We start from the raw sequence: 25,063 nt of genomic DNA, 5'->3' as shown, positions 1-25,063 counted from the left end.
GTGTTACCATGTGAACGAAAAGGCGCAAACTACCTAAGAGACGTTTGTTCACCCAAGTCACCTACGGGATTCTTTCGTAATTCTGATGTTAAATTACTGATTTGGGGTTGTTGTGGGGGAGGAGACCAGACAGCGAGGTCATCGGTCTCATCGGATTAGGGAAGGACGGGAAGCAAGTCGCCCCTGCCTGGAGCGATTTAGGGAAATCTCGGAGAACCTAAATCAGGAAGGCCGGACGTGGTATTGAACCGTCGTCCTCCCGAATGCGAGTCCAGTGTGCTAACCACTGCGAAATTACTGATTTCTAGATGGTGAAAGCTATAGAGGAAGACAGGTTGGAATACATCCAGCAAATAATTGAGGACGTAGGTTGCAATTGCTACTCTGAAATGAAAAGCTTGACACAGGAGAGGAATTCGTGACGGGCCGCATAAAACTAGTCACAAGCCTGATCCCTCCAAAAAATTTACCCAGTGCAACGTTGCAGTCATTTATTCCTAGTAGTTTCACAACTGAGAAAATTGCAGAAACAAGCAATTCTGTGGCAAATTTTCTTGAAAAGGGCACTACATGCAGTGACATTGTTATTCTTTAAAGTAGTATATTCACTAACAAATCAGTTTCAAAAAAGTTAATGTCAACCTTACTAAGTAGTAAAGCTACGTGCGAAAACAGTTTTCTCTTTGCTGAAAGAGCACCTCATATTCATGTGTTCGTATTCTACTTCTTCCACCCGTTTTTCCCCTTTAACCGTCATGAATTATTGATGAATATTTTCAAACATGCTTCTAGGTGACCTAATAACTTTCCTCTTCGTGGAAACATTGTTTTTCATACTCTTTTCGGCCATCTAATTTTGTTATATTCTCAAGGGGCTCTACACATTAATGGACGTCTGCTTTTAAATGTCAACATTTCGCCGTCACACACATGTATCTTTAGTAGTGACACTTCGACTCGGTTTATATTAGTATATTTTCCATATTAAATGTGTCAACATTTCACCATCACACACATGTATCTTTAATAGTGACACTTCCACTCGGTTTATATTAGTATATTTTCCATAGTTTCAATGGGTGCAGGAAAGATTTCTTGTGGCTTTGTTGCTGTGGTACCTGGCTCGTGCTATCTCCTGCGAACGTATAATCTGTTACACTGTTGTGTACATTTCTGATTGCGTTTAAGTATCAGTTACAATAATACTATAAATATATGACTATAGCCTCAGAATTCTAGCAAGCAAATTTCTTTTCCTAGTTAAACACAAATGTGTTCAGTGTAAATATTTCTTTAGCGGAAGGCGATATCATAGAACGCTACGTACAAATTAATATGATAGTGAAGCGGAAGTACTCACCATCACACACTACAAGGAAGCTTATGGAGTAAAGATGTACATTTAACTGTACAATATCTTTCAACCGAAATTACAGTTATTTATCATCCTATATTATGAGTTAAGATTTTAAACTTCTTTTTTTTTCTCTCTTTTGAGCTACTGACACATTTCTGCTGCTGTTGCACACAGTATACACCAAGTTTTAATTCACATTGTTTTCATGTTGCAGGTACGTCAGAGTTCTATCACCGTCACAACTGTAAGTGGAAAAGTTTGAAATAAATTCACTGTTAAACGTAATACAAATAACGGTTTTCTTAGAGTAATATTCCGTCTTTGCAACTAAATAAAAGGCAGTTTGATGTTTACCATTCGCTTTTAGGTTTATGTAGCATCTTTGTTTACGTAGCATCTTCAGTGACTTGTAATACATTTTTGTTTTTAAGTAATGTAATATCTTGTAACAGTGTGTCGGACGTCCTTTTGCCTGGCGTAATGCAACTCGATATGGCATGGACTCAACAAGTGTGTCAAAATCCCACACAAAATACTCAGCCATACTGCGTCTATGCGTCTATAACTGTCGATTATAGCAAAAGTGTTGCCGGTGCAGAATTTTTTTGCACCAGCTGACCTTTCGATTATGTCCAATAAATGTTCGTTGGTACCGATGTCTGCTGATCTGGGTGGCAAAGTCAATCGCTCGAACTGTCCAGAATGTTCTTCAAACCAGTCGCGTTATCTGTAAAAAAATTCCATCATTATTTGGGAACATGTATTCCATGGTTGCCTGCAAGTGGTTTCGAAGTAGTCGAACGTAACCAATACCTGAATGAGATTTTCACTCTGCAGCGGAATGTGTGCTGATATGAAACTTCTTTGGCAGATTAAAACTGTGTGCCCGACCGAGACTCGAACTCGGGACCTTTGCCTTTCGCGGGCAAGTGCTCTACCATCTGAGCTACCGAAGCACGACTCACGCCCGGTACTCACAGCTTTACTTCTGCCAGTATCTCGTCTCCTACCTTCCAAACTTTACAGAAGCTCTCCTGCGAACCTTTCAGAACTAGCACTCCTGAAAGAAAGGATATAGCGGAGACATGGCTTAGCCACAGCCTGGGGGATGTTTCCAGAATGAGATTTTCACTCTGCAGCGGAGTGTGCGCTGATATGAAACTTCCTGGCAGATTAAAACTGTGTGCCCGACCGAGACTCGAACTCGGGACCTTTGCCTTTCTCGGGCAAGTGCTCTACCAACTGAGCTACCGAAGCAAGACTTACGCCCGGTACTCACAGCTTTACTTCTGCCAGTATCTCGTCTCCTACCTTCCAAACTTTACAGAAGCTCTCCTGCGAACCTTGCAGAACTAGCACTCCTGAAAGAAAGGATATAGCGGAGACATGGATTAGCCACAGCCTGGGGGATGTTTCCAGAATGAGATTTTCACTCTGCAGCGGAGTGTGCGCTGATATGAAACTTCCTGGCAGATTAAAACTGTGTGCCCGACCGAGACTCGAACTCGGGACCTTTGCCTTTCTCGGGCAAGTGTTCTACCAACTGAGCTACCGAAGCACGACTCACGCCCGGTACTCACAGCTTTACTTCTGCCAGTATCTCGTCTCCTACCTTCCAAACTTTACAGAAGCTCTCCTGCGAACCTTGCAGAACTAGCACTCCTGAAAGAAAGGATATAGCGGAAACATGGCTTAGCCACAGCCTGGGGGATGTTTCCAGAATGAAGGAAAAGGTCCCGAGTTCGAGTCCCGGTCGGGCACACAGTTTTAATCTGCCAGGAAGTTTCGTAACCAATACCTGTCAGTGATGCGTTCAGTCGGACCAGAGGAGCCAGTGCATTCTACGTAAACACAGTCCACTCCATCATACAGTCGCCACTAGCAATCACAGCGCTTGTTGACAAATTGGGTCCATGGTTGAAATGGTTCAAATGGCTCTGAGCACTATGGGACTGAACTGCTGAGGTCATCGGTCCCCTAGAACTTAAAATTACTTAAACGTAACTAACCTAAGGAGATCACACACATCCATGCCCGAGACAGGATTCGAACCTGCGTCCGTAGCGGTCGCGCGGCTCCAGACTGTAGCGCCTAGAACCGCTCGGCCACTCCGGCCGGCTGGGTACATGGCTTCGTGGGGTCTGCGCAACACTCGAACCCTGCCACCAGCTCTTAGCAACTGCAATCGTAACTCTTCTGATCAGATTATGGTTACACCCAAGAGAGGTGCTGCAGGCATTGTCGTGTTGCTAGTAAAGGCACTCGTGTCGGTTGTCTGCTGCCGTAGCCCATTAACATCCAGTTTCACCGCATTGTCCTAACTGATATGTTAATCGTAGGCCCCACTTTCATTTCTGCAGTTATTTCACGCTGTGTTGTTTGTCTGTTAAGGGGCTCCGGAAAGGCTCAAAATCATGAAAAGTTCAATTTTTACTTTTTTGCGTTTTCTGAATCTGCAGACTATTACCTTTTAATAGATATATAATTTATTCAATTCCGAAGACTACAACTATTTTTTAATTTTTTTTGAAATGTGTTCTACATGGGCGTGACCCACTGTGGCGCTGTTAAACTGCTGCCAAATGGTGTTATTATTAACGTCCGTGTTCATCAGGTACATTTTAGTGATGTGAGATAAAGTATGTGTTGTGGCTAACCTGTGATGGTTCAATATATATCGCTGGTGTGATTGTCGATTGTTTCATGTTTATTTACTCTGTCGTTATCTCGAAAATATTCGTAATTAATTCTGCTTCTTGAGTCTCTGTTTTGTTGAAGTATAATAATGAGTAAAAGTAAAGTTATTAGAAATCCTCTGAAGGCTTTTAAGAAAAGGAGAAATGTTGGAAAGCCAAAGGTATGTGTTATTACTGTAAACAATAAAGACGATAACCAAGTGAGTGAACCTAACCTCTCAAGTACACCTGCCCATAGCAGTCAAAGTGGGAAAGAAAATACTTGCTAACTGGTGATGTACACTCATAAGCATAGTCTGCCTCATGCAATAATGGAGGTGATAAAACCTATTTTCAGAGACTTAGTACACCTGCCCATAGCAGTCAAAGTGGGAAAGAAAATACTTGCTAACTGGTGATGTACACTCATAAGCATAGTCTGCCTCATGCAATAATGGAGGTGATAAAACCTATTTTCAGAGACTTAGCAGCACCTGAACTGTTGAAAAAGTGTATTCACGGAAAAACTCAAAACCCCAATGAAAGTGTAAATAGTGTTATATGGTCGAGAATCCCCAAGACTGTATTTGTTGGAATAGAAACACTTCACTTTGGTGTGTATGATGCTGTTGCGACTTTCAATGATGGCAACATTGTAAGGTGCAAGTTATTTAGAAATATGGGAATGAAGATAGGTTCTAACATGGTACGAGCGATGCTTGCTTTAGACAAGGAACGCCTTCGGGCTGCAGACAGGGCTGTAAAGAGTCTAGAAATACAAGCAAGAGTAAACAGGAGGAGGAACAAGAGGAAGCTGGAGGAGGAGTTTGCAGAGGATGAAGATAATCCATCCTATGGACCTGGAATGCACTAAAAAGTTAATCCAATCTTTGTCGCTCGATTCCCAAAACTTTTATTTTCTCATACTAATTACATGTTTTCTAAGGATCTTCCAAACATATTTGTTTCAAACTTTCAGTAAATGTTACACAGTACCTTCTTCATAATTTAACACAGCCTTTTTCCAAAAAACTGTATATTTTTGAATATATAAATAAAAAATTGCAAAAAAATGTTGTGAATTTTTATTACTATTGAAAAAAAATCATCTTTAATAATTGAACTAAAATTTTGTAAAATCCCTGTGTTAAGTTGTAGCCCATATTCCAATAAATAATCTGTAAAAAGTTCAACTTCCTACCTCAAATACTTTGTGAGGAAAGATGTAATTTATAAGCGTTATTTTAACATTGCAAGTATAGGGCGTTCCGGAGCCCCTTAACACCGACATCTCTGCGGAAGCGCAGCTGTTCTCAGTCGTTAACTGAAGGACGTCGGCGACAGCACTGTCTGTGGTTAGATGTAATTCCTTAAATTTGGTATTCCTTGTGTACTCTTGACATTGTGGATCTCAGAATATTGACTTCCCTAACGATTTCCGAAATGGTACGTCCCATGCGTCGAGCTCCAATAACCGTACCGCCTTCAGAGTGTATTTATTCCGGTCGTGCGGCCATAATCACGTCGCAAGTCTTTTCACATGAATCATCTCAGGGTAAATAACAGCTCCGGCAAAGCACTGCCCTTTTATACCCGGTTCATGTGATATTACCGACATATATATATGTGGAAATCCGTATCCTAGGACTTCAGTCCCCTCAGTGTACATGATAATGCATTACGTAATAGTTGTAACTTTGTTACTATGTAGCATTTATTCGTGTTATGCTTTGTTTTCTAGGTTGAAAACAACCGCTATTACTTACGATTTCCAATTTTGTTTGTCCATGTGTATCGTCCTGGTGTGTTTAGTCCTTACTCCAGTTGGTAGATTTTCGGTGGTTTTTCTTTAATTACTCTGGTTGCAACATTTCACTTGCACATGCCGCTGTTTATGAATTTTTATGTGTTTATAGAGCGTTGTGTTGCCAGCTGGCCCTGTGTGTTTATCGCACTTCTTTTGTTAGTGTTGTGTATTGAATATATGTGGTTTGCGAAGGAAGCGCCTGGTCCCCGGCACGAATCCGCCCGGCGGACTTGTGTCGAAGTCCGGTGAGCCGGCCAGGCTGTGGATGGTTTTTAGGCGGTTTTCCATTTGCTTCGGCGAATGCGGGTTGGTTCTCCTTATTCCGCCTCAGCTACACTAAGCACAAACAAGTTCTCCGCTTACGCAAACATAGGGGTTACACTCGTCTAGTGTGGGACGTTCCCTGGGGAGGGGGGTGACACCGGCGGCCGAACCGCACAATAACCGGGCTCGGTGTGGGGCGGCGGAAGGGTGAAGTGGACTGCGGTAGTCGTCGTGCGGTTGTGGACCACTGCGGCTACGGCGGGGACGGAGCCTCTCCGTCGTTTCTAGGTCCCCGGTTAACATACAACATATGTGGTTTTGTGTGTGTGTGTGTGTGTGTGTGTGTGTTTGTGTGTGTGTGTGTGTGTGTGTGTGTGTGTGTGTTGTGTGTTCATTGTTTATTCTGGTTATGTTTTACATTTCTATATGTTATTGTCTTGGTGGTTAACGTCATCAGTAAGTTATTATTACTTCAGTGAGTTATTATTACTTCGGTGAGTTGTTATTACTCCAGTGATTAATTATTTGGTTTTTCATTGCGAGGGCTTTTCTATACGGAAGTTTTCTTGTAATGTAAGGAGTTTTTTGTTGTGATTGTGCGCACTAATAATTTTCATGTCCTGGTCCATGTTGCACTGTTTATATCCATGTTTTATCGGGTGTTCAGGAAAGGTAGAATGGCTGTTTTAATACTTTCAGCTTCTTATACGTTTTTTATACCTATTTTTGAAATTCTTGCCTTTCATTCCCAGGTGATATCCCTATTGGTATACACCTGCTCCTTGGTATTTATCCCGTTTGTCTATTGTTGTTTGTAAATTTGACTGGTAAGTGTTTTTTTTTAACAGTGTGTAATTGCTCTTCTGTGTGTTGATTTGTATTTGTATGTTAAAGTGTATTATTTTTCTGTTAGACATGTTATGAATTTTACTGTTCTGTGTTTTTGTTTGTGTACTGTTGTGTCTTTTAGTATATGAGTGTTATAGCCGTTTTCTGTGGCTATGAGCAGTTGCAAAGACGGAACATTGCTCCGTGAATTTTGAAGCAACTAAGCTACGACGGAAAACGGAAAAAAATAATAACGATTTTCTAATAAGCTGATTTCTTTTCTGTGAATGGGAGATGTATCATTGTTTAGCAAGTTATTAGTCACTAAATACACAGAAAATACCTTTTTAATAGCGTTCTAAAGAGCATGGAATAGCTGCAAAATTCACGAATATCAGTGCATACCTGACTGGATTATGAACTTGCTTCTACATTCGCAAATATTACTCAGAAAATTATCCGAGCTGGAATACCAATTGACTTTTAACGTACGTTTCGTATTTGATAGGATTTATCTTTCACGCAAAATTCTTTCTAATGTTAATCCGTACAAAGATGTTAAACATATTCCTTAGTCTTTTCTCTTCTGTAAGAGCGATAGTTCAGTAACACGGGATTTCCAATTTCATTTCATTGCTCGGTGTTCTGGCGATATAAGCTGAAGATGTATTTTCGGAATTGCTTCGTTATAAAGCCAATAAAGGGAATGGACTATCCGACCTTCCTCTCGCAGCTCAAACACTTACTCATTGATATCTAAGATAAAGACAGGACGAAAGTTCTGATATAGATGGTTGTTACTTCGTGGTTAGCGATGTAATAACTCTATACACACTTTAAACTGTCGTATGAAACTACCTTTATCCCATTCCGCATACCACTAAACTAGATCTATGAATGAACGACGAAAAGAGTGATGAAGTCTCATATCAATTTGATAAACACTACACCGCAGAAGTTGCACTCATTTTAACAAGCCAGACGTCCGTTGGATTTTTGTTACCCATAAAAAATCAATTACTTCTCTTGAATGGACACATGAGTGAATCATTTAATGCTGTGTTTATTTTAGAATGCAATCATCAGTGCAAGTAAAATATAAATTAATTTTTGTCACAGAAAATATGACATGTCAATCACACAAGCGAGAAAGAATTTTTGATCTCAATATTGCTGTTTCATGTGTTTCATGCGTTATTCACTAATGGAACGGTTTCCGTGCACATGAACCATGCCCATGATTTCAGCATGCTCGGTCAACAACTGTTGCGTTTTCTCCACATCATCAGTATGAGTACATTATGGACACACTCCCGGCTTCCCAAGACGGTCACAGCGGTGAAGCTTGCGCACGCACAAGTTTCATAGTTCGGCGAACACTCGCATGTACTTACGCCGTCGTCCGATCTTAATCCCACAGAAAACTTCTGGACTATCTGGAACATCAGATCAATCAGCATGCCAGAAATCTGGAAGTTTAAAGGTGCCGAGTCATCAGTGGATGACTTCATTAACATACTCCTGAAATCACTTCATGACTTTTTTCGTCGAAATGAGGCGGTGTGTCACGATATTACAACGTAGTCTCCTGGGGTCGATATTTTTTCTCTCTCTCTTATATAGTATTCTGTGAAATTCTGTTGAGAATTCCGTGGCAAATGTCTAACTGCGATGAACAAGACCTACTGATTTAATATATCACTCTTCATAAAAGAGTGGACAAACATTTTATTAGTTTGTACGAGGGCAGTTCAATAAGTAATGCAACACATTTTTTTTCTGAAACAGGGGTTGTTTTATTCAGCATTGAAATACACCAGGTTATTCCCCAATCTTTTAGCTACACAACACTATTTTTCAACGTAATCTCCATTCAATGCTACGGCCTTACGCCACCTTGAAATGAGGGCCTGTATGCCTGCACGGTACCATTCCACTGGTCGATGTCGGAGCCAACGTCGTACTGCATCAATAACTTCTTCATCATCCGCGTAGTGCCTCCCACGGATTGCGTCCTTCATTGGGCCAAACATATGGAAATCCGACAGTGTGAGATCGGGGCTGTAGGGTGCATGAGGAAGAACAGTCCACTGAAGTTTTGTGAGCTCCTCTCGGGTGCGAAGACTTGTGTGAGGTCTTGCATTGTCATGAAGAAGGAGAAGTTCGTTCAGATTTTTGTGCCTACGAACACGCTGAAGTCGTTTCTTCAATTTCTGAAGAGTAGCACAATACACTTCAGAGTTGATCGTTTGACCATGGGGAAGGACATCGAACAGAATAACCCCTTCAGCGTCCCAGAAGACTGTAACCATGACTTTACCGGCTGAGGGTATGGCTTTAAACTTTTTCTTGGTAGGGGAGTGGGTGTGGCGCCACTCCATTGATTGCCGTTTTTTTTCAGGTTCGAAGTGATGAACCCATGTTTCATCGCCTGAAAATATCTTTGACAAGAAATTGTCACCCTCAGCCACATGACTAGCAAGCAATTCCGCACAGATGGTTCTCCTTTGCTCTTTATGGTGTTCAGTTAGACAACGAGGGACCCAGCGGGAACAAACCTTTGAATATCCCAACAGGTGAACAATTGTGACAGCACTACCAACAGAGATGTCAAGTTGAGCACTGAGTTGTTTGATGGTGATCCGTCGATCATCTCGAACGAGTGTGTTCGCACGCTCCGCCATTGCAGGAGTCACAGCTGTGCACGGCCGGCCCGCACGCGGGAGATCAGACAGTCTTGCTTGACCTTGCGGCGATGATGACACACGCTTTGCCCAACGACTCACCGTGCTTTTGCCCACTGCCAGATCACCGTAGATATTCTGCAAGCGCCTATGAATATCTGAGATGCCCTGGTTTTTCGCCAAAAGAAACCCGATCACTGCCCGTTGTTTGCAACGCACATCCGTTACAGACGCCATTTTAACAGCTCCGTACAGCGCTGCCACCTGTCGGAAGTCAATGAAACTATACGAGACGAAGCGGGAATGTTTGAAAATATTCCACAAGAAATTTCCGGTTTTTTCAACCAAAATTGGCCGAGAAAAAAAACGTGTTGCATTACTTATTGAACTGCCCTCGTACTTGAGTGACGCAAAGGTAATTAGCTGCACCCCAAAAAATATAATAAAACGATTTTATTTGTATTGAATATATTAGTCAATTAAGTAGTCATCAGCTTCAGTGCCATCTTTGTAACTATCAGGGAACATCCAGGTCCGGTTCTCGGTACTGTCATATTCTTCTTGCTGGAAGGTCTGAAACAATGTGTGCTCAGTCTGACGACAAGTACTGAGAGCTACCTATTGTTTGTGTCAATGTTATGAAAGCGGAACCGTGGCAACCCTAAGCGTAGGAATCACGTGCCCCTCGTCTCTAACATCTAACATCGTTTCTAGAGATGACGCCACGCCCGGTTAGCAGCGTATTATCCACGAAGGCCGGTATTTAAAGAGGAAAGAGAGGAAGTAAAATGTTACGCTAAACGGTAGGGAGGGGAGTGAATTAAGGGTGACTGGGATGGTAACGTCTGTTTAGAGTTCAGCTTAAATTTCGTTGTATCCGGTACTTCACAGCTGTTACAATTGCCTGATCGCTACTCTCGCTTGAAATAACTTCACCCAGTAATCGTCGCGGGTCTCCTACTGTTACGAACTGATGGAAAACAATTACTCTGATTTGTCTCGGTGGGTAATGTACATAAACGAATCCACACAAATTACAACAAACGCTGCGTCATTGCTATCAGTTTCGCTGACACTAGTTGATGACAGCTGCCTGTCTGGTAATGTCACTCACGTCTTTGATAATCGATCAAAATAAGCATGCGGGTATGGAACATCACATTCCTATTATTGCAATTCATGTTACACGCCAACACGTTTCACATCTCCGTAGCGTGTATTCGACGAGATACAAACGACCCGATAATACGGTTCTTCAAATCCACACTACTCAGCAATTTACAATTTATTAAACAACTAAAATCACTCTAACTTCTAACAATTTCGCCCTCCTTTGTCCTTTCCATCAATATTTTCTTGCAAAATATAATGCTCGTTCGATGTCTCCAACACAGTGGAAATCATAATGGTTGTATGTAGATAGTACAATCCGAAAACAGTTACTCATTCGCTTTCGCGCAGTATTCCTTTGAAATTCAACAATCAAACGAAAAATCAGTTAATTATCCGGAGCCACCTGTAAAAGTGACTATAATAATGCGAAATGGATTTCATGAGATGGTAGTTTTTTTAAGCTCAGGTTGTTTCGATAGTGTTATAAAAAGTGTCGACATTTACAACGAAGAAGAAAGGATTATTTTTGTAAGTATGTGATGTTTTCAACGACTTTTTGACTGGACTAGTGTAGTAAGATGTTATGGACAGTCCCGTGGATCATTTCTTATGTCTTTATTAAAATGGTGAGAAATCCCTAAAACGTGTTATGGCTTCATACTGAAATGTTTTATGAGATACTGAGTGCTTTAGTAATGACTAATATAGATAACTGTTTCATTCTAGTATTGTAGCTGTGGACATTGCTTTTCGTCTCAAATTTGTAATGAATCATGTCTGACGATTTTAGCTAGCGAATATGAATATCAAGGAGTAGTTAAAATAACCTTGACCTTGAAGAGGCGTCTACAATATGACTATGGGTTTTTGTGTAGTCATATCTGTCTATGAGTGATTAGGCACACCAAACACTGATGCCTTAAGAGATTAAATTCTATAAAGGTGCAATATCAATTGATTTAATTGTTTCCAAAAGCAAAAATTATGTGAAGTTGCTCGAACAGCTCAGTTTTCATCAATATTTACTCCCAAAAATTTGGAACACTCCATTGTGTGTACTGTCTCAGTGGGTTATATCAGTTGTTAACATTATGTTTCTTTCGTTTTTTTTTTTTTTGTTTTTTTTTTTCAAACAATGTAAGTCACGTAATGTAAACTTGCAGGAAAACAGAGAAAACTTGATTGCTGAGAAACAGTTCGTAAACTGTTATGCTTCGAACAATTAATTCTTACGAAAGGCAACACGGATGTATGATATGAACTTCAGTTACTTATTAAATTTCCGTACAGATGTTTAAAACTAAATGAACAGCATTATATTATTGAATTAAAGGAAAAACAGGAAAAACAAAATTCTTACTCGTAGGATTGATTGATGTGTACAATTACCTTATTTGAGTGTATCAATAAACTACGTCCAAATTCCACAAGAAAAATATTTTAATACATAATGAAACAAGGGACATGCGTCTTATATAACAATGAAAATAAAACATTCCCAGTTTAACTCCTTGTTAGTGGTGTTCCAATTGTGTATAGTATATCAAACACAATTTCCTCCTTATTACGCAGGTATCGCTGTAGCTTTCTAAGATCCTCCATTTTATTCATCTCAGCTGCAAGATATTTTTGTTTTTCCTGGCATAGTATTGATGCTGGGATCAAAGTTTACAAGGCGTGGCGTACAAAGCCCTAGTCTACTAGTAAGGAAAATTGTTATGATAATTGAAATCGTTTCGTATAAACAATATATGTTCCATTTCTGGTTGTTATACTATAAATGAAAGAGTTCTTCTTTACGACTGTTGAATTTTCTTGATGATACCTTCTTTTTCTATGGCAACAGGGCTGACGAGAGACAGTAAACAAGCATCTTGTTCATTCTTTGTGGAAAACAATGTAATCATCGTATGAATTTTGTCCTTGATGTCACTAAGCTTGCCAGGACAGTCCTGTTTGCAATGAGTATTAAGAACAAAAAATTACGCTATAGCCTTTATTGGATATGAAAGAGGTCATTTTTCACAAATTCCAACATTATAAACAAAACTTCTGGAGTAAGTTGCAGTTATTTCCAGTTAAATCATCTATCATTAGTAAGCGAGTAACAGTTTAAGTAGAAAAATTACTTGCAATGAACGTTAGAGTTACACACATACGTAGCCTATTACTAATTCCTTTTTTTCTTTTTGACACTAACATCGTTATCGCCCAAAGAAGATAGGCTTTCACGGCTTAAGTAATTCCGAAACGCTTCTATAATAAACGCAAAACACTTTGCATCCCGCGAATAGTGCATTTCATGTTACCAATAACTGATCGTGACTACATGCTCCAGCCGTAAAAAGCCGTTTTGCTCCGAAACCGTGCAAGAAAGTGGGTTACGTAGTTTCAAACTCAAAACAAATATCGTCTTATGGCGATTGCATACAGCTCACGTATAAGGTTTCTACACATAATGGTCTACCCCTCAACATTTTGTCAAATTAAAACAGAGTTGTCAAAAACAGTGACTGACAAGATTGAAATCTAACCGATTCATTTGATATCCAAAACAAAATATACTCTTATCTTTTTCGTTTCTTCCTTTCATCATCATTAGGGAAGTCAGTTTTCAGAGAATTGATAGGTTTTTCTCAGTTACATCCTTTGTGTGGTGCAGAATTGAATACACTGTATAATTTTTTTTACTCCTACTTCATATAATAATTATTAACTTACAAAAGGAATGGAAGTGACCTTTGGATATGCCCCCTAATAAGCGCGATAGAGGATGAGAGTAGCATGTACGCTGGGAACGAGAGCCCATTGTTCGAACAGAAAGTGAAAAAGCTCAGCTAATGGAAAGCTGAGTACAAAGCACTGGGGATGGGAAAAATGTCGGTCGGTGAGTGTGAACACGGTGCTTATATATGGCTACGAGCACAGGTATCGGCGACTCGACAGCAGCGCATGGCGTGGTACGCGCGCTGCATTATCGGGGGTCGCAGTTGCGCGAAGCGTCTTGCGCCGACCCCCACCTAACCTCCAGAGCCCGCCGGCAGAGCGCAGCACCGGCGGGACGCGCGGCCCGGCGTAATCCGCCGCCGGACCCAATCTCGCAGGCCCGAGTTTTTAATCCCGCCTCTCATTTTCGGACAGAGATGCGCTTGTGTATCTAACGTGATGAAGTCCGCGGCAGCAGCAGCAGCAGCCTACTCGCTTTTTATCCTCTCTCCCCTTCTGGCTCCACTTCCAGGAGGGCAGTGGCGGTGCTTGGTACACGCTGCTGCCCGGATTAAGCAGGCGGGCCCGCCCAGTGACGCCGTAACAAAGCCGCAAGTTAGCGCAAAGAACTTCCTCTTCACGCTTGTCCGCCACAAATCTCTGCCCACTCTGAAAGCCATTTTTGTGATTCTTCTCGGTCAAGTTTTCAACCGAGTTCGCATTTCCAAGCGAAAATTTCCGTTATGGAAAGAGTTGGCATTGTACTATATCTAATTCGTTTTTGACAACTTCACTAAGTCAATCACAGACAAGAACCTCTTACGTATTAACAGTATCAAAAATGGAAGTTTTTCAATGTGGGTAATCTGAAAGAAAATATAATTCCTGAAAACATTGACAGCAACGTTTGAACTACAAGAGCTATCCAAAAAGTAACACACGCTATAAAATAAAAAATAACAATATCTAAAAAACTAAATTTTATTATACACATTTTAAAGACACACTCTTAAACAGTTCTTCTACTTAATTGCCATTCAAAATGTGTCACTATTTTTTCAATACCGTCTCCGTTGAAATTCGCTGCCTGCGATGGCAGCCAATGATTTATACCGGCATGCAGTTCGGCTTCAGTATCAAAGCATTGTGTAGCGAGCGACGTCTTTGTTACCGCCAAGAGGTGGTAGTCGCTCGGCGCCAAATCCGGGCTCTATGGTGGATGATCAAATACCTCCCATCCAAAATGAGGTATGTGCTCTCGGGTACGACTGGCCGTGCGTGGACGGTGCGTTATCGTGAAAAGACTAAACTTTTGCGATGAATTAATCCCGACGCTTGTTTTGTATCGCCCGCTTAACTTTCAGTGTTTGAAAATACCTCTCTGAGTTAACTGTTCCGCCACGCTCAAGGAAATCAACGAGAAGCACTCTCTCAGAGTCCCTAAACACAGTAGCCATGATATTTATTGCTGACAGCGTTTGCAAGCTCTACCTTAGTTTCTCGAGAGAATTTGTCTCTCTCCATTCCATCGACTGCCTTTTTTTCGCAATCGACATACTTTACTCAAGTCTCTTTCCCAGTTACGATACGATAGGTTGTAACCTCCCCACAAAAATTTTCAAAAAGGACAATAATTATTAGAAATGAGAGCCAAGTGTAACCTTCCCGCAAAATTATTAATGACAAAGACAATTAAACAAAAATTAGCAATCTGACCCAACTATAAGTTCCCATTAAATAATGAAAGATAATCCCATGACAATGAAACTACAGTGATAATCAAAACTCAATTTAACCGAAATGTCGGTCTTTGGCCCTGTGCAAAAATCAGAATTAATGTCTTACCTCAGTATGTCTGCATGAGAAATATCTGCTCTTATTCTGCGCCACAGCTTGGACGAAATGCATCGCAATAATTATTTTTTTTTTTTAAAGATATCTGAAAATTTTCTTTAAGGAAATGCAAGGGAATCAAATGATTTTTTTTTTTGTTAAAAATTGTTTTGAAATCAAAATTATTATTGGGGCGATTCTTTAAAGTCAGTTACAATGAATGTACATTAGATTATCTGATGAGCGCAAAGCTGCATGAATACTTATTTAATAAAAATATACCTCATCCTGAATCTCGACCATTGCGGTGCCGACGCCCGCCGACTGCTCTGGGCTACCACTACTGAACTCTCTCGCAACTAGACCGCAACTCTACTCGGCTACAACTGCCGACAGACTACTGTACTGCACTGCGCCTCGAGCGCAACTGCTCTCTGGTCAGATATTCTACAATGCCTCATCATCGCTGCCACACAACATACGTGTTTCATAACCCTCCACTGGGGGGGCAAAAATTTGGCAGCGATGGTGAGTCATTTGGACCTGCCAATCGCGGCAAAATTTTTCTGTAATTAATTAACTTTTACATTTTACAAAAACAAAAAAAAAAATTCAGATGTAGTACATGAATTAAATGTTGTGCACATGCACTGCAGTGGAGAATATATCAGCAAAAGACGAAATGTATATACAATGAATAACAAATGACATAAAACATATCACGAAATCATAAAAGGTATACAGAATAAGCACAAATCATATTGAAAAATGAGAAAAGTGCACAGGCATTGAAATTCAGTAGAGAACACATAAGTGCACATGTACTGAAAACTTTTGAACATTTTCATAACAAATACACGCAAGGGTAGAAAAATCATGAAATCACAAAAAGTATATACAATATAGATGACAAGAGTGCACACATACTGCACTTCAGAACAAATCGAAAATGTCTTTAGTATTTTCACAACAAATAAACAATGGCAGAAAATCATGTCGACAAGTGACACAAGTGTACTCGCACTGGAGTTCAACAAATCGAAAAAAAATGTATAGGCCATGAACATAAATGATGTTAGCTAAAATGATTTTCACTATTAGGATAGGAAAGGAAAGGATTGCATCATGGTTGTAGCACTTTAGTTTGCACACAGCTGCACTGAAAGTCCATATCTTTCCACAGAATCACAACACTAAGTGATACAATCTGCAGTTCCGTTCCCAGAAGTATTTATCAGCGTATCAAGACACTGAAACGTCGTAGTAATATTCCATGCTATCATTTGGCAGTATGCCAGGTACACCAAACAGTGGGACCATAATAACGTCTTCGTCGCTTACGGTGGTGGACAGCATGTCGTGTCAACACCACGCTCGTAAGAGGCACACCAACGTAGAATTAGTGCAAAAACCAAATATAGTGCTCCATGATAATGAGGATGGACAAGACAAATGGATGTTACAATAATTCCAGGTAGTTAGGTCAGAAGGTGAAGGACATTATATCACAGACTAGTTTTGATTACATTAGTAGTTTGCGGTATCCATAGCCTAGTTATTGAACATTTCTGTACCATTTATGTAGTATTACAGAAAAATGTTCATTAATTGTTTTACAGACAACATTGTCATTGCTCATTTCAATACCGTAATCAGTAGCATTCATTTCCTAATTACAAAGCATAATCAATAGCATTCAATTCCTTGTTACAAAGCGTAATTAGTAGCATTAATTTCCTAGTTACAAAGCATTAGTAATTAATCATTGGTCATTTAAATACAGTAATCATCTCAATACAGTAATCACTAGCATTCTTTTCCCAGTTACAAAGCATAATTAGTAGCATTCGTTTCCTAGTTACAAAGCGTAATTAGTAGCATTACAAAACATAATCAGTATCATTCATTTCCTATTTACAAAACAATGAATAGCATTCATTTTCTAAATACAAAGCATTATTAATCATTGGTCATTTTAATACAGTAATCAGTAGCATTCTTTTCCCAGCTACAAAGCATAATTAGTAGCATTCAATTCCTAGTTACAAAGTATAATTTAATTAATGTTCATTTCAATACAGTAATCAGTAGCAATCATTTTTCAGGTGACATTATTCATAGCTGATCAGCATTACACAGAATTCTCTTAAACTGCTATCATTATTTGGGACTGGTAATACATTTTTGTTAGCAATGCATTGCGTTGGGATCGATAATTAATTGCTCAGGCATAACAATATTTGCTTTTGACCTATTGCTGCAAATGAGGATAGGTAACGTCATTCGTCATGAGTCAGCTGTAGCAAGGTTATGAGACAAGGCAGTATATGTGATCACATTTATAAATTATAGACACAAATGGGTAAAAATAAAAATGCAAGTATTAGAACGGTATAATAAGTAACAGGTTTAGTAAGTATCATGAAAAGCTTCTGCTGGAAAATACAAAATAGATTATTAAGCTGAAAGAAGAAACGTAGACTATGCTGAAAAGTAGTGAACTTCGAATTAACAGGAAGTGAAATGTGTATAAAAAATGTATTCCATAGCTGTCCTTTCCAAAACCTTCAGTCATCCTACTACGCAATATAACACGTGCTGTCAAAGCAAACTGCAACAAATACTTAAATAACTACATAGCATACATTCATAACTTCAACATTATCCTCATCTGTAAAGAAAAACTTCATTATCCATCACTTCATTATCCATATTAGTATATTCTTCATCATTATTCATCATCAGCATTCATTATCATCTGCAAAAAATTACTTCATTATTCATCACACAACTATTCCTTATCTCTAGCATATTTCATCACTTAAAACTAAGATGTGTAGTTCTGTCTGACAGCTTGCATCAATCGCCTTGTATTCTGAAAGAAAAAATTAGTTAAGACTGCTATTCTGCGATGTGTATAGTATATTCTTGTTAATGCTTGTTAATTCTGATCCATTTACTCGTCCTCATAAGGTTTTGTATCTTCTTTCATCTATTCCGTAGTTGAAATTCCCATTTCTGTTTAATTTATTTCCTTTACGCATCATTCTTTCTGAAACTGATGAACAAAGATTAATGTCTTGTATTTAAATCATATACCCATTAGATAATGATTGGTTAATGGTGACACAATTAAGCATACAGCATAACATGACAGAAAACGTAATATGTCAAAAACATGGACAGTGTTCAAACGCAAAAATGTACAGAGAATATCACAATGCAGCAGCAAAAAAAAAAAAAAAAAAAAAAAAAATTGTAAAACAGTCACGATGTTGAGATATCATAGGGCAAAAATGTCAAAGTCAACTGGTGTGTGTTATACCTTAACTAGTTCACAGTGCATACAAACAAAACTTGAAAACAATCGTACATACATAAGAAAGACAAAATGTGACATTCGTTGTGTTCAGCTTGTATGTAGTGTAGTTAATAGAGGCGATAATTAAAGACTTCAATGGAGAGAAAATTTGATAAAATTAATGCGTCACTACAGAGAATTGCATAATTATTCATAAAATGCGTAAGTTCATCTGGAAAAATATGCACGGTCTAGTGTGTAACGACAAGAAGAGCGACCTGCTAACCTTACCTTGCCGGGCACTTGCCAAGAAAAAATACGATAATCATCAATAATTGTTCACATAAATATCTGGAAAATGTATTACAGTGTGATAAATCATAAAGTATGTTCATTCAATAAACGGTTTAACATTGGAGATATGGTGATTGCCTTTCGATTTTCTGGTTCTCAAAGTTTCGACGTGTACAACATTGGGGTGAGGAATGCTGCGAATCCGATATGGACCTGCGTATAGAAGTTCAAATTTACTGCACTTACCTTTTAATTTGCTGGATAAATAGTGTGTACGTACTAATATCTTCTGTCCAACGTGAAAGTCTCGGCGTCTACAAACCTGTTTTTGCTGTCTTCTCCGGCGCTCTGCGGCACGTTTGATGTTGTTCAGCGCAATGTCAATTATTTCGTGGTGTCTTAGTCGACGTGATCTAGGAAAATTTACTAACTCTTTGATTTTGTTTGGTGGTTCAACGTTTTTCAGTATAACAGACGGAGATAGCATAGTAGATTCATTTGGAATGGAATTAATTACATCTTGGAATGAGTGTATGTGTGTGTCCCAATTAACATGTCTTTTGTGGCTGTATATTCTACACAGTTTACCAATTTCTTTCATTAATCGTTCACAAGGGTTCGAAGAAGCGTGGTACTTGGATATATAAATCGGAGAAATGTTTCTAGCTCGTAACATGCGTGTCCATATAGCAGAACGAAATTGTGATCCATTGTCAGAAATTACTTTCTTCACATGCCCTAAATGAAATAGAAAATGCTTTACAAATGCTTTCGAAACAGTTTTAACAGTAGCTTTGCGTAACGGAGTGAAAGTAACAAATTTTGAAGTGAGTTCAACAGCGACAAAGATGTAGCAAAAACCTCTGTTAGTTCTCGGAATTGGACCAAAAATGTCTACTGCGGCCATATGTCTTAATTTAACAGGTACAATGGGGTATAATGGAGGAATGTGTGAAGTTGTGTCAGACTTAGCTTTCTGGCAAATTTTACATGACGCTAAAACTCGTCGTATACGTTTTTCCATATTTGTAAAATAACAGTTCTGTCTCAGTATAAGAAAACATTTTCTGGCTCCGTAATGTGCGTAGCTTAAATGAGTATACCAGATTAATTTGTTAATCAGTTCGTCAGGAATGCATAATAACCAATTGTTGCTGTCAGGATGAGAGCGGCGAAACAGAATGTCATTGCGTACAGTGTAGTGGTTCCTAATCGTAACATTATTCTTATCTTGCCAAAGGTGTTTAATTTCTTTCCACACATTGTCTTTACTTTGCTCTTTTGCTATATCCTGTAATGACGATGAAATAAAATTTTCAAATGCTACTTGCTGAATGTACATAACGCTGAAATTTGCTTTGCAGAAGTTGGTTGCGACGTCTTGCTGATTGTTGCTGAGAGAACGAGAAAGTGCGTCTGCTATAACATTTTGTGTGCCGGGAATGTGAACTATCGTAAAATTAAATTCCTGTAAATAAAGTTTCCATCTGCTTAATCTATCATGAGTGAATTTAGCTGAAAGTAAAAATTGAATAGCTCTGTGATCTGTGTAAACAGTCGTGTGTCTGCCATAAAGAAAGTGCCGAAATCTCGTAAAAGCCCATACAACACATAATGTTTCGAGTTCAGTAACGGAATAATTTCGTTCAGCAGGTGACAAAATGCGGCTTGCAAATGCGATGTTTTTAATTACTATTGAGCCATCTTCTTCAATTTCCTGAAAAATATGTACGCCTAAAGCTGTGTTGGAACTGTCGGTGGCAATGGAAAAATTTCTAGTAAGATCTGGGTGCGATAAAAGTGGAGCATTCAACAAAGCATGTTTCAGGTTCACGAATTCAGAGTGTGCTTGCTTATCCCATGACCAAATAGTGTTTTTACCTGTTAATTGGCATAATCTAGGTGTGTCTAATGCAGAGTGATGAATAAATTTGCGAAAAAAGTTAATTAAGCCCAAAAAACTGCGTAATTGCTTCTTCGTTGTAGGAACAGTAATGTCACGTAAAGCTTGAAGTTTTTCCGGATCAGGCGCAATGCCTTCTGCTGAAATTATATGTCCAAGAAATTTTATAGAAGTTTGCCAAAGTGCGATTTACTGAGATTAACTGTGAGTCCTTGTGCACGAAAAGTTTGCAACAGTTGTTCAAGAATCAGATTGTGTTCAGACCAGTTAGCTTCTGCAATAAGAATGTCGTCTACGTACGTCGTAATTCTGTCTTTAAGTTCTGTCGGAAGTATTGTGTTCAAACCGCGAATAAAAGCTGCAGAGGAAATAGTTAAGCCGAACGGTAATTTACAAAATTGATAACAGTCGCCAAAACAGAGAAAAGCTGTGTATTTTCTGCAATTTGGATGAAGTTGAATTTGCCAAAATCCCGATTTCAAATCTAATGTAGAATAAATAGCTGTACCGTGAAATTTCTGTAGCAGTTCCTCTAAAGTCTGTGGTCGATCGGTTTCATTAATAATTATGTCATTGATGTGACGTGAATCAAGTACAAGGCGAAGTGAGCCATCTTTTTTCTTAACAATATGCAGCGGGTTTATGTACGGACTAACTGCTGGTTCTATAATTCCTTGGTCAAGCATATCCTGCAACTCTTTTTTAACCTGCTCTCTATGAATATACGGAATAGGATAATGCTTAGCTTTAAATGTGTCGTGCTGTTTCACTTGAAATTCGTACATAAAGCCGGACATAGTACCAGGAATGTTGTCGAAAACTGGAGCTTGCTGTAAAAGAATTTTGTGTAATTGCGTTCGTTCTATAGTTGTGTACGTACGTATCCGTGAACAATGTGGGATTACAGTCTATGTTACGCAATACTGAAATGACCTCTGTACAATTAATTGTTTCCTCTTCTGATGATAATGAGTGCTGAAATTCTAAAGCCAATTGCACATTTTCGTCCTTCAACATTAAATAAGAATTTTGAAAATCAACCACTGCGTCGTGTTGTACGAGAAAATTAGTACCTAAAATTACGTCTGTTGTCAACAAGGGAACAATCCAAAAATTTGAGTGAAAAGTATGACCTCCAATACAAAATGATAAATGCGTCTGTAATTTCACATCCACTCCTTTACTCGATACCGCTCCTTTCACTTTCGTTTTGCCTAAAGGTAATGTGGGATAGGTGTTCTCTTTGTTACACTCGTTAAAAATTTCTTCATTAATAACCGACATAGGTGAGCCAGAATCAATTACTGCTGAAAATTTCGATGAACCAATTTTAATTTCGATGACAGGATGTGAAATGGTTTTCTGAACAACTGGTCTTTCCTGTAAAAGAGTGTCTCTGATATCGTCAAAAGTAATTACATTCTCGTGAACAACATTTTGCGTGTCAAAACTAGTGCTTGTGTTATTGGAAGATGCGTCCTGTACAGTATCTAGTCAGATTCTATCTGACGTGTTATTATTATCATCACGATGATGTTGTGCCATTTCTACAATTTGAACAGTTCTATTACTTCTTCCAGACGTATTACGCTCTGGATGATACCTACTGTCAGGTTCATTCATGAGAATAGGTTCTTGTGGGTAATTTTGCTGTCGGTGTGACCGACTGTTGTTAGATGTACGCTGAAAATTGTCCTCATTATTTCTACGTCTGTCGTAATAGTCGTTCCTATACGGTGCATTGCGATAGGAATTGAAATACTGTGTTTTCTGTACGTAGTTGTTCCTTTGCTGCCGTGCGTTACCATTTGTTGTATCAGGGACTATACGTGCACGCGGCGAAACATTAAAGCCTGGTTGACCTTGTGCATTCCATTGTTGGTTAGGTATGTTAACCGGTTGACTTTCATGCTGTTGCGGTGGAAAACGTCTATTGTTACCAAAATGTGATTCCTGTTGCTCAAAATTTTGACGATATTGATAGTTAGAATTTTGTCTGTTATTAAAGCTATGGTGGTTGTCATTCCTAAAACGTCTATTACTTCTACTATTGAAATTACGTCCCTTATCGTAATTGCTGTATGTTTGTTGACTTTGGTTATTATACGAAAAATTTTTGTTCACAAAGGAATAATCAGATTGTTGTACTTCCAAGAGTTGTAATAGATCTCTGAATGCCGAAATATTTTCTTTTTGCTGACCGGTTAAAAGTGACACTCTTAATGACCGCGGTAATTTAGAGATACATAATTGTATAAGTGCAGATTCACTGTACGGTTCACTTAAATACTGATTTTGCTGTACCATATGCTCAAAAAATTGCGTCACACTGGGAAAATTGGAGTTTTCATAATTTGGTAAGCTAATTAACTGATCTTTAATTCCGCGCTGTGTCGTCTTCGACCAATACGCAGATAGAAAGGCATTCTGAAACTCTTCTACTGAATAACATTGCCTCGCGATCGGCCTCATACGAGTTGCCGGTTCGCCTTCCAAAAAGCTGCAAATAAGTTCAAGTTTGTGCGTTACAGGCCAAGTCGGTGGAAAAGCAAAACTAAATTGTTGTATCCAATCTAGCGGATGAATCTGTGTTCTATCATTTTTAAACACTTTAAATTTTCTTACTGACAGAAAATGTTTGTAATCGAAATTATCGTCTCTGTGTGATGGAACAGGTTCATGGTTGTAAGAGAATCTGTTGAACTGTGATTGTTCGGAATCAAAGTCATGTCCTCTTTGTAGATTACCCAAATTACACGCGTTGCGCGAATCTGACAAATGTTCGCAAAGTGGCGTCTGCTGTGATGCGTTATTAACCGAAATATTTTTCATCTCTGTTACTTCCTGTTGCAAACTAGACAATTTTCTACGTAAAATGTTATTAGATGAATCAATATCATTAATTGTCTGCTGTAAATTCTGAAATTCAGGTGTTTGGTTAAATGAAACCGGTGAAATGTCGTCTGATTTGCTGTCATTAGTACTTTCGATGACGTCAATACGACTGGCCAATTCATCATATTTTTCAGTCAGTATTTTTGCCTGATCATCGTTTTTAGAATCGGACGCATCAATCTGTTTTTGCAATTTACGTGTAGTTTCGTCCAGTTTTCTAACGTCAGCTTTGACGACATCGGAATCCTGTGTTAGTTCTAATTGTTCGAGTCTGTCGGTCACTGTTTGAATATCTATTGTGTATCTGTTTTTGATTTAAGATCAGAAATCTCATCACGTAATTCCGCGTTCAACTGTTTGATGGAATTAATTTCGTCGGACACTGTGGCAATATTGTTGTCTACATACGTTTTTGCCTTCGCAAATATTTTACGTTTGTCTTCCTGTCTCTGAGCAGTGATTGTTTCCATTACTTGACGCTTTACTTTATTTTGATCATCAATAAATTTGCGGAAACGCGTATCACTGTTCTGTATGTGAAGACTAAGACGTTCGTTGATCTGTGTGTTCTGTTGTTCGAATTTCGCATCAATCTTTGCATCCATTGTGCGCGAAAGTTCTACCGTCATAACTTTAAACTCGTCGCGTAATTGTGTAGCTTTTTCAGAGCATTGTTTAGCGACTGTACTGATTTCCGCTCTAAGTGTTTCTGTTGTAGCTGTTTGAAATTCCCTTAATTCCTGAGCAACAGACTTAATTTCTTCGCTACTTTTTCGCGAACAGGCCTCGATTTCCTCGCGTAATTGTTCCTTAGTGTCATGGCACTGCGCGGCAACGGCTCTAACTTGTTCACTAAGCTGTCTGGAATTGTTGTCTAATTTTTCATTTAACTGTCTGGAATTGTTGTCTAATTTCTCATTTAACTGTTCGTTCTGTTCACTAAGTTGTTGTTTGAGATCTTTTTTAAGACTGTCTTGTTTTTCATTCTGTTGTCTGGCCTGTTCACTAAGTTGTTGTTTGAAATCTTCACTCTGTTGTTTGTTTGATTCAAGAATTTGTAGTAATAATGCCCTAATTGGATCCGACACAAAGTTAGCATTTCTATTCTCTGTGCTGTTTGACGGTGTATTTGCAATTGTCTCGCTTTCCTTAACCATTTGGTTATTCTGAGATTCATAAAAAGATTTGTCAGTCGGATGTACGCTGTCAGACATTATTTCGGAATTAAATAAATCCGTCGTACTTTGTGTATCCTGTTCATTTTCATTAGACAAATTTGTGTGTTCGTCACGTGAATTTAGTAAACCGGTTGTGTTAGGCTGGGCAGCGCTCATTACAATAGAGCGTCCCGCGTCATTGATTGTCGTCAAATCAACAGAGGACATAACCGAGTTCGTTTGTTC

The 25,063-nt window shown here is 39.0% G+C and overlaps 1 non-coding gene across 1 annotated transcript; it reads right to left on the bottom strand.

Moving 5' to 3' along the window:
• Positions 1 to 2,540: 2,540 nt before the first annotated feature.
• Trnas-aga (transfer RNA serine (anticodon AGA)) lies at positions 2,541 to 2,615 on the bottom strand. The gene has a single exon. It is a non-coding gene; the product is annotated as a tRNA-Ser (tRNA).
• Positions 2,616 to 25,063: the final 22,448 nt, after the last annotated feature.

The sequence above is a fragment of the Schistocerca nitens genome, chromosome 5 (genome assembly GCF_023898315.1).
Source record: "Schistocerca nitens isolate TAMUIC-IGC-003100 chromosome 5, iqSchNite1.1, whole genome shotgun sequence".
NCBI lineage: Eukaryota > Metazoa > Arthropoda > Insecta > Orthoptera > Acrididae > Schistocerca > Schistocerca nitens.
This window is presented reverse-complemented; position numbering and strand designations above follow the sequence as displayed.